The 11,090-nt window shown below is 43.5% G+C and overlaps 1 long non-coding RNA gene across 2 annotated transcripts; it reads right to left on the reverse strand.

The window, feature by feature from the left end:
* Positions 1-2,139: 2,139 nt before the first annotated feature.
* On the reverse strand, positions 2,140-10,369 carry LOC135373615 (uncharacterized). 2 transcript variants are annotated; one of them, XR_010416519.1, is made up of 3 exons: positions 10,275-10,369; positions 7,532-7,664; positions 2,140-2,240 (listed from the first exon to the last, which is right to left on the reverse strand). It is a non-coding gene; the product is annotated as an uncharacterized LOC135373615 (long non-coding RNA). The 2 variants fall into 2 exon arrangements; XR_010416518.1 differs by lacking the exon at positions 10,275-10,369 and adding an exon at positions 9,828-9,938.
* Positions 10,370-11,090: the final 721 nt, after the last annotated feature.

The following is an 11,090-nucleotide window of genomic DNA, read 5'->3' on the forward strand; positions in this document are numbered from 1 at the left end:
CAGTTGCCTAGGATATAGCATATAGCACATTTCTGAAAGAACACATTTATAGCAATATTTGCAGATTTGAGAACATCCTGTGAATATCCAAATACCCCGAAGTTGACGTCCGTGGAATGTGGAAAAAGTGGGACAAGCCATAGACGCCAGGACGTACATGGGACGTCTACGGGCTCTCTGCAATGATCCATGGGATATCCAAACATCCAATTTGGGATATCAGGTGGACACCTCCTCTATGGTGGACGTCTATGGTTTACAGGGGACACTGCGGCTGGCTGTGTCGCTTGTTGATGTCAGTTGCGCTGGCGCTGACAAGGTCAGTACGAATTTCCGTCATACGACCCGTTTCGAATACTTGGATTAACGGGGAAGGGGTCACGTGATGCTCGCATTCCGCGGACGATCGAGAGATCTCTGGTGTGCCTGCTATCAACAGTTGGCGATGTAAAAGTCGCAAAGGCGAACAGGTACATGACAGGCCCGATCCTCGAAGCGTTCGCAAAATGCAATGACAAATATCCGGATAAGAGCCTCAGCTACAGCAAATAGGAGAGGATCAGATTGTTCATAGAAGAGCGTACGTGTTCGTATTGTGAAAGTTTCGTGTTGACGACAGCTATTGCAACAAACAAAAGCGAAGGCGAGCGGTCAGAGCACGGCATCGTAAAGCATGTGTGTCTGTGATGGAAGACCAGAGGCGTGTCTTACTGGATTGTGTAACTGTCCCGGTACCGAGGGCCTTAGAAGGGAAACTCTAGGATTACCAAACGACGAGGAGATCCAGGTTGCCAGATGGGAACCTGGTGTCGGCAGTGAAGCTCGTGGCGCCGTTAAGCGGCCTCGTCTACGTCTCTTAGGAATTAGATTGGATGAGTATGACACTCTCGACTATGGCAGAAAGCTTCAGGGGGAAGTTATGCTACTAATAAAGGTGCAGTGAAACCCAGCAACCTGTGTCTTCTTTTGACTTTTCTGAAAACTAGACAGTCATAGTACCGGCGAAGGTGCACAGGTACCACTGGCACAATACCCACGTTTCAGTATTTACGTGAGTCGTGGCTACATCGATGGGAACTTACTAGACTTACGCCGTTCTATGGGACGGTATGCTACACCGCAGCGACTAACGAAGAGCAAGGAACCGTCAAATTGGCTAATTTTTTTTACCGTTCATTACAGGAGCTATGAACTCTACCAAGCTGACCCGCTGGCATGTTGGCTGTGACACGTTCTGTATAGATGATTCCGATAGGTCTGAATACAACCAATGCGATCGCGGTTACCTCGGCCCGGTTCCAAGATCGTTCTGTCCACCACTGTTTTTCAACGTGAACATTTCTTATCTTCATATTTGAGGGTTTATCCCAAAAAAGAAAGAAAGGTGCCCGCGTGCTTTGAGGACGAAATGCTTACGCTGCGTGGTGTCCACGTCGTCGTCAGAGGCAGAAAGAAAGTGAATTGCACCACATCATAGAAAACAAGGCGCGTCAAACGAATGACGTGCAGAAGTATATTGCACGTCCCAGGTTTTCTGTCCAGCATTTTAGGCCATATTACCAACCCGCGTAAGTTTGTCACTCTTTCTTGCTGCTTCTACACTGCTCTCCCACAGAGTAGAGCAGACGACGTTGTGTGTACCTCCGCGCTTGCGTCTGATTGGGTGCTACAATTCTTCAAATAAATAGCAATGGATAGAGGTATCGTGATGGCGGTACGTCTAGTCACCTCTGTCAGAAAAAATAACGTTTTTGTATTAACACTGCACCCGTTATGAAGGAGAAGTATTGAACAAGAACTTGTATATAGAATTATGATGTGTAGAAGAACACTATTAGACTTAGTACACCCGTAACTAAATAGCTGCAGATAGGAATTCGTACCTCCTTTAAGGCTTATCTATTTTTTTTCTATCCAATCGCAGATCCTAAGGTCCCTTGTTCAAAATTCAGTTGAATATCTTTCTTTTCTGTTTTCTCATGAAGTAGAGTGCTGGTGTTAAGTGACACTGATTCTAAAATGTGGATATCTTCATCGCCGACATCATGAAGGCGGTATATGAAGGTCACATCATGAGCCCAGCGATTTGGCTACCGATGTACTCACAGTTGAAGTTCAATGATGCACATTCCGCCACTATTTGCTTGCTCCTTATTTCCTTAAAATGTGTGAAGATCAGTTGATCGCATCGTTTTTCTCTGAGTCGTAAGGGAACGCAGTCCTTGCCGTACTCCAACATGCTGGAAAAGATAGTATAAAAACGAATTCAGTTATTTGCTGACGGTTGTAGTGCCGCGGAGCCATAAATCTTGCGGGTAAGAAATACACAGTACGCATACAACACAACTGCAACGTGTTTCACCAATGCACCTAAATGCAAACATATGTAAAACCCTAGTACTTAGTCACACTGCATATCGGTACGATGAAAAGTAATGAAGATATACCAACCAAATACATTATGCCGACCTGATTTAACATCAGTATTTTAACACTGTTAAATGGACAAGAGGCCTAACAAGGGGCATCGCGCTGTACAGCTTCTTGGGGTATATTAAAAAAAAAAGGGGGATAAAGAACAAAGATAAGAAGACGACGATTGTTCTAGAAACGCCACTGATGTCGATTGTAAAAGGCTGGATCGCGGATAGGGATCGCGAGCGTGAAGAAACCGGCCGCCATCTTACTGTACCCACAACAGTCGCCGCAGCGATCATGGCAACTTGTTGCAATTACGGTCGTACCAACCGTACTGGCAAGGATACAGGGCCTAAATTTGTACAAGTGAGTCATTATTATCAAGGAATAAATAGGTGTCCATTCTGTATATTTAGTTGACAAAGTTTTTTTTTTTTTTTGCCCAAAACGAGCACTGGACGCAGGTTGTTTGATCGCTCTTCCGGGGTTTTATCGAACACACTTGTATTTTACCCGGCGGCAAATACATTTTGAGTTCATAATACGCTTGAGAGAACGTGTTACACTACACTGGTAGTATTGTCATCAATATATGTGCGAACACTCGAGCGCTTTTCTGCATGCATTGCTAGCATGGTACACGGTGCTCTCTATGGAAGCAAGTGCACATTCATTTCTTTGAATTACCTTCGCGCACAAGTTCGGTATTGCGTCATAATGAGACCAAGATTGTCACCCTTTTTCAGGTATTGGTATTGTTTTGTGCCTTGGTTTGATTTGTGACAAATAATCCTACGTAACGGTGGTGTGGCACGACTTGAATACCGCCTATATCGTCAGGTCGTTGCGATAATAATTTGTAGCGTGTCGTGCTATTTGTAGCAGTTCTTAAGGCGAAAGTGGTTTCTCAATACAGATTTCCTCATGGAGCTACCCGGAGGATCGTCTATGAAGTGTAATGCGACTGAGTGTACAGGTAAGTATCGTGTTCCTCATCCACGGGTTTCTACTTGACACGAAGGAACCACCTCAGTGCGCGCACTGTGGTTAGCCTCTCTCAATTCTGTACATTTTCTTATCACGTCAGAAATGTTCACGTCAGAAACACACCTTATACACCTTAGGCTCCTTCACCCAGTCATGTAATAATTATAATCCTTTTTAGAAGACTTACCCATATTCTTTTTAGAATAGTTTTTAATCTTTTCAATTTTTAGAAGATACAGGGATTGTAACCCTGTTTTAAACTCATGTTTTAAGATTTGTCCAATGCATTTCTTAAACAACATATTCATTTTTAACTAGTCGCATCCAAACCAATGTTCTGATGTATTATGACCATTGTTGCCGATGCACCATAAAAATTGGAATAATCATCAATACAGGTTGCTTCACAGCTGCCTCGACATACTCAAGAAATGGGTCCAGAACCTGCGTAGTGCCCACGAATTTTGATTACCAGAGCACCCCCACAAAGTAAAAGCATGTGTGTCACATAGGATTTTTAAATGTATTCACAGTATACAATACCTTGTATTAACTGTTGTAGATCTAAGCCCCCTCTACAGTACACTCTCAGAAATTAAAACTTGCCAGGGAGCTCTGATAACTGTTTCATTTAATAGGCATGCATATATATGCTATAAGAAGAACATTATTTCTTGAGAATGAACTTCTCTGGCTACTGGTGTTGTTTACATCTACTGTTGATCACATTCATTTATCACATATTATACTCTTATATATTATTATTCTTTTATATATTATTATATTATCACATATTTGATAACATTAAATTTAAAATTCAGCATATATGAGATGCATATATGAGAAAATATCAGGAGGGAAGTTGCTATTCATTGCTCATTCCTATCTAAAATTGAGTGCTACAAATTTAGAGAGTGTACCTGTCCAATGTCATTCCTAAAATATATATTGTCATTGTAGCAAGGTCACAAAACAATAAATGTAGTCTTTTGCGACCTCCCCGCACGTTCATTGTATGTATCTTGAAACACAAGTGCAAGAAATAAATGTTGAACTTGATGTTGTATAAACTTGATATAAAATGTTGAATAATATAATGAATGATATAAAATGTTGAATAATATAATGAATGATATAAAATGTTGAATAATATAATGAATGATATAAAATGTTGAATAATATAATGAATGATATAAAATGTTGAATAAACTTGAACTTGTATACTCTTTACTCATCATCAGTGATCTTTACAAAACCATATCGTGGACTTTTTTGTTTACGTTTCACAGACGGGGTACACGAGAGCCAAAATGACAAAATCACTACTGTTTCAAGCTCCAAATCGTCCTGTGTCAATTTGCAGACCATACGTGTGTAGTGCAAGTGTAGGACCCTTGCACATCAAAATGTAAGATGGGAGTCACAGTTAATGCAAAGTGGTTCCTGTGAGAGGCTTCGATGCTGAACAAAATTGTGCAAACTGCGGAAGGTGCCATAGAAGATCTTCAGAAAGTGTATCTGGTCTCACAACGGTGCTACGACGCTCCCTTTTAGGTGACGATGATACTGATTGGAGTTCCAGATGTGCAGCTGCATTTTTTCGGAACGTGCTCCACATAACAAGCATGACATAGTCAGCACTGGATAACAGGCCCCCGGCCCTAAGCAGCTTTGCTCAATCTACAGTTGTATTCAACAAAAGCATGTGAGTACTCGAGAAGGACATTCAGTTTGGCAGAACCGCGCCTGAAAATAATCAGAACAAATGAAGGAAGAAACAAACAAACATAGAAGGGCTGTACTTCAAAAAGAGATAAGTCCTGTGTCTCATGGAGGTGTTACCACTTTTAAGTAACTTAATTAAGCTTACATCACTACCTGATTAACTGTCCTAACGAGCGTGATCTAATTGCCTGAAGTAATTATTTCGGCTACTTCGGTGTGTCCATATTTGTGAGGCAAAGCACCGCTGTCGTTCACTAAAAGACACTTTCTGCCGCGATGCTTGATATAAACAATAATAAACCCATCCACGGCTAAAACATCGGCTGTGATTCTACAGAGCGATCTCTTTCTGCCATGCGAGTATATTTTTTTCCCGGACTGTTCTTTGTGGTACAATTTTTGTCCAGAACGCAGCACTTGATATTACAGACATGGTTGTTGTTAACCTCACCTCGTTTGTTGTTGAAATATTGGCTGGGAAACGAGCTGTAGTACAATCCCCAGCGCTGCACTGCAGTGACGGTCTAGTTTCAGAATGCCAAACATAACGTAATTAAGAATCGAATGGCAGGACACCCGTGAAACACTGGTAGGATAAATCAGTATACTGGCAGCTTACAAAATTGTGCGATGACAAACAACGATCAACGCCTGCAGCGCAAGAAATGTTCACAATCTCCGTTGCCTCCCGTTGTTTTCTATGGGCACACACTGCGCTTTAGGGCCTCCCAACATGGCGGCCCGAATGCACGCCTCTCCCCCCCCCCCCCCCACTCCCCGAGCACTTCTCCCATGCGTGATCCAGCCTTTATACAAAGAGATCACTGAGAAAAGCATTATTTTAGAGACGCGGGAGAGCTGCTTGATGTGCTAATTCAATTCAAATTATTCTAACTGATCCACTTTGCATTACGTTACAAAAATAATGATGCATGAAATTGGGAGAGGGAAAACCTGATCCCAGCGGAAGCAGGACGCGATAAGCCATGTATTTGTCATCTCTTTCTGCGATGTCCGAGTGGGTTGGATTTGGAACCTCCTTTCGACGGACTGACAGCGATTGCGCTCAAGAAGTCGTAGCGCGTTATGGTCGGGTGCTTCGTTTTTTTTTTTTCGTTTTTTTTTTTCGAGGGGATAGTTCGTGAATATCGCTGTCAATTATCCCAAATTTTAGTGAATTCGGCACGTTCTTCATGTTGGTGGGGTAAGGCAGTGACCTTTATTTGGCAATATTCCGAGTTCTGTTCGCAAATGTTTACATAATTAGACTTACGATGCATGACATTCACATTAGGAAGGTGGCAAAACCAAGTAAGAACAAGTGCCGTTGACCGTATGATTCTAGGTGGCGTAGTTTTTTCATTATAATCCAATGATACCGTGTATTTGCTTCCGTACGTGGATGACGGAACAAAATTTTCGTCCAGGTTTGAAGCCGATTTAAAGGGTACTATGCTTATAACATGAATATGCATAAAAGCGGATGCTTTGGGAGTGACTGCACATTTTAGATGAAAACGCACGAATAGTGAATACTTTTCGATAATTCGATATAGCCAGGCGCCAGAGCACCAGCTTATCCAAAGCCTTGATCTGTTGTCACATTGTCGCGGAATGTTTTGCTTTCAGTCTTTTATATCGCTCGGAATCTAATATTTTAGTTACATCAGTATTGTTCACATGAAAAGAATGCGCCACCGCCACAACGAGTGAACCCGAAGCCTGCGTTTCTTGCGTCTGGGATGTTGATTTCGCAAATGCTCAGATGTAGAAACGGAAACGTTCACTACAAACAATAGCTCGACTTCGCTGTCGTTCGCCAGCTTGTCGACGGTCTCAGAAGCGTAAGCTCTCGCTGTGGAGAGCCGCGAGCGGAGGCATTATAGATGGGACGGAATGCAAACTCGCGGCAGGCGGTTGCGCACACCTCTACCGCATGTGGGTACTCAAGACGATGTGGGTACTCGACGCTGACGACGCTGTCAACGTACGGCAGACTGCGTGGGTGGCCGAAAGAAAACAGCGTGGTACAATCTCTGTTGAAGACCTGAATGGGCGATGATGCGCGGCATGCCGCTAGAAACCACGTGGTCGAGGAAAAGCGGGACGCGGAGGCGGCTTCTTCCGCACTGCGGCAAGAATTTCCCGCTCCGCATACGCGCTACCGTGTGCTTTTCGCGCATGTGGGTACGTGGCCGTATTGCAACAGTGCCTGCGGGAACTTGCTTGTATTGCTCTTCGCCGCGGCCAAGCCGTTTCGCCCTCATCCGTTTCACGGTCGTTTTGCGCACTTCAAAGCGGATCAAGCGATTAGCAGTATAGCTCTGAAAAATAACAGCTCCCACCGTAAAACGCACGAGGCTGCTTCGGAGCCCTTGCTTCAATGGGAGATAACACTTACCAGCATCTTGTCGTGTCGGGAACCAAATCTGTGTGTTTTCCGTATTGCTGTCTGTATCTTGCATTACATTCAGCGTCAGCTTCAGAAAATATCTGCGCCATGTTTTCTTTCTCGCACTGTGGCTCAATGAAGTCTGGAAATATTGTAACCGGGTATATTCGTACGCTTCGAAATAGAAAGCAGCACTCTGCATTTGCCTACAATTTATTCTTTTTTTTTTTTTTTTTGCTTCTCGTGTTGCGCACACTCATCAGCAGTAGAGATGCAGTGCCATGCCCAGAATGCTTTAATTGTCTAAGGTTCGTTTACCTTTCATATTGTGGAAAAGTAGCAAGTCCACTGCATTGCCCTCTAGTACATTTTGAACAATCAGGATTCAATGGTATTGACTTCTTAAATCAGACTGAATTAGTTTAACGCACTTTTGGAACCGTTGCGTTCATGTTACGGAAAGAGTGATATGTGAATGGGCTGTAAATCTAAACGACCTGAAATCTATAAACGACCTTCGCGCTAGACCTATAAACAATTACAAAGAACGATAATAGAAGGAAGTCACTGAAAAGGTTAGCCAGCTGTAGGACTCGCACCCGAATTCCTTTTCAGTGATTTCCTTCTTTCATCATTGATTTCTTAGGCACTTGATGCTTTGCGCGTATTTGTCCCTTCTATGTGTTCAGGCCTCATAACATGAATTCCCATCATGTTAATTAAAATTAACATTGCGTTTTTTGTTGTGTGTTTGTGCTTCCATGTCGAATTTTGTGCTGAATTTTGTGACACGGACCATGCGCATATATCCCAGCCATACAGAATGCAGATTGTGGCTCTGACTCAGACTCTGAATGAGACGCATAACAGCCTCATGTAGTTGCTTATGAGGCGATTCATGTACAATGAAAACGCAGAAGCTGTCCATTTGCTGTCTCATTCTGCACGGGCTTGGCCCACCAGCCGGCCAATCAGGCTTTCGGTGGACTCCGGAGGCGCGAAATTTAACAAACAAACAAACAAACGCTGTTTGTAGATTCAAAAGACTCGATTCGCAGTTTTGGGCACTCGTATTCGGATTTCCGAATCACAAATCACTGCTAAGGACTCAAGGATTCGGTTGTCCCATCTCTAGAAATTACTATTAAAACCCTAAGACACACATCCACACAACATGTGCGGGTGTAATCCTGAAGCGCAAAGCAGCTTTGCAATTACGTGGGTGAGAAACCCTGTTCTCCTCTGCTGCATCGTCGGCAACGTTATGTGCCTCGCCAATGCTGAGGGGGCGCCTTCTTTTTTCTGTCTTTACTTTTTTAGCTCGCCCCACCCGTTCACGGTCTCTAATAGTCGATCTCCGAAGCAGATGATACATGGCTGCACGTGAGGTACGTGTTTACAACTCAAGCTGGAATGGTAGCACGCTTGATTTGTAAGCATAAACAGATAAAGGTTTCCTAAGCTTTTGGTTTGAGACATTCAGGAGGTCTGCAAGCACAGCCTGAAATTATTCAGTAACTTAGTTCTAAATTTTGTCAAACGTTGAGAATGTGTTGAATGTAGATTGCACAATCAACGTAAATATTTGCTACTTATTGATTGACTAGAAACAGTTGAAACAACGTTGATCCAGTGTTATAATTATACATTCAACTTTGCTCAACATTAGGCAACGTAGATTCTACCTTCAGACAACTTGTTGGGCAAGGAAACGTATACTTTGAAGTGAAAGAAGACGAAATAACAATGGAGATGAGGACTCAATAAACGTCCACTGTGTGCTTATTGGGGCTTTCTTCAAGACTATCTGCCAATCTTACTGAGGAGGTAACGACGATCGGGCGCACGAACTGATGCCAAAACCGCCTAGCGCCCCGCCCGATGAAATTCACGAACCTAGCCTAGTCTTACCCACTAACGCTTTTATACCTTTAACAGGGTGGTAGCTTCAACACCCATTAGGCTTAGCAAGGCTGTCTCAAGTGAATCATATGGTACTACACAGACGTACGTGAAACGGTTCTATACTAACGATCTACTAGGATTCACTTTGCCCGGATGCACTTCTTACACGCTAAGAATTCACACAACACAGGGTTTCTGCACAGTAGCGCCAGTTGGTACATGTAATGCAGACTTAATCATCAGGAAGTAAACGCGTCATTTTCGTCTCATGAGGGGGCAAACTCACACAGGAGGAACCCTTCTATGTAAGAGGAACATTTCGCGACTGCAGATGTAGGTGAAGATGCAACACCAGTACATTAAAAAATTATGGACATTGAAAAGCTTTCATAGAACTCACCGAAGAAGCAGAGCGATACGAGAGCGAGGATGACTTGCTTCATTTTAAAAGAACTGCCTTTGTCGAGCGCCCACGTAACAGGTGTACCGTACTATTCAGTCAGCGTATGCAATGTTCCACACGCGCTCGTGCCGACCATCATAATAATAATGATAATGATGATTGGATTTCTATGGCACATGCGCAACTAAGACTATAGTGTGCCAACTATTTAGTGTTATTCATAGGCATTTTATTCACAATGCACCACAATCATAATATCTGCTACGGAATTTTGCAGAGGAAAAGTTGCACGATCTGAAACAACGCCTTCGGAAAACACCGTACAGTGTGGTGGTGGTGGTGATAGCGCTTCACCGTACAGTGTCCTATCCCTTCAAACAGTATCCTAACCTCCCATATCCTATGACATACGTGGTTTTGTGAGGTGCACCTGTCGTTCCATACCTCGCTTCAAGTACATGGCTTCGTTGTTTGTGGAGGACACTTCCCTCAACACGACGTCTCCATCCGAGCATGCTCTATACGGCCTCCGAGCTCGCAGCTGTAAAAGTGTAACACGGCAAAGACAGTGCGCGCTTGTGAAAGTTTGTGAGAGTCGTGCGCGCTTACGACAGGACTGAGAGATCAGGTAGGATTTTCCTTCCAAGTTTTTCGAAGAAGGCCAGAGAAACACTTCTGGGTCCCCTTCTCATCTGATGTGAGCTCATGGCCCATCTCCACCTGTGCCGATGGGGCAAGAAGGACAATAACTCGCTTGTGACGTTTCGTATGCCGGTGACCTTCTCGTTGCAAACATGGGCGAACCTACATAATAGAAGCCGTCACAGAGAAGTCTTAATTTGAGACACATTTGAATAGGGTGACTAGACGTCTCTTTTCTTGTAAACATTATTTTTGTTCTATTTCTTCCTGATCCCGACTGTGTTCTTTCTGGCATGGCGACGAGGAAAAATGGGCTGGCCTATCCCTTAAGGAAAAAAAAATTGTCGTTCAATACACTTTCTATGAAAAAGGCCCATGCAGGATATAGACGAGGAGTGGAGCTCGTATTGACTCCATTTAGACGGCAATTTTTCGTTTCTTTTTCTTCCGTTTAGCTATTTGGTGCAGGTTGGCTATAGACGAAGAAAGTAGGAAGTCACTGAAAGGTTACACAGCTGCGGGGCCAGCTGGCAGCTTCGGTGTTCCGGCCTCAGAAAACCAATTTCCATCGTGATTGTCTGTAGACGTCCATATGTTCAATAGAAGGGCTATACACCA

Source organism: Ornithodoros turicata, unplaced genomic scaffold (assembly GCF_037126465.1).
Source record: "Ornithodoros turicata isolate Travis unplaced genomic scaffold, ASM3712646v1 Chromosome278, whole genome shotgun sequence".
NCBI classification, from domain to species: Eukaryota; Metazoa; Arthropoda; class Arachnida; order Ixodida; family Argasidae; genus Ornithodoros; species Ornithodoros turicata.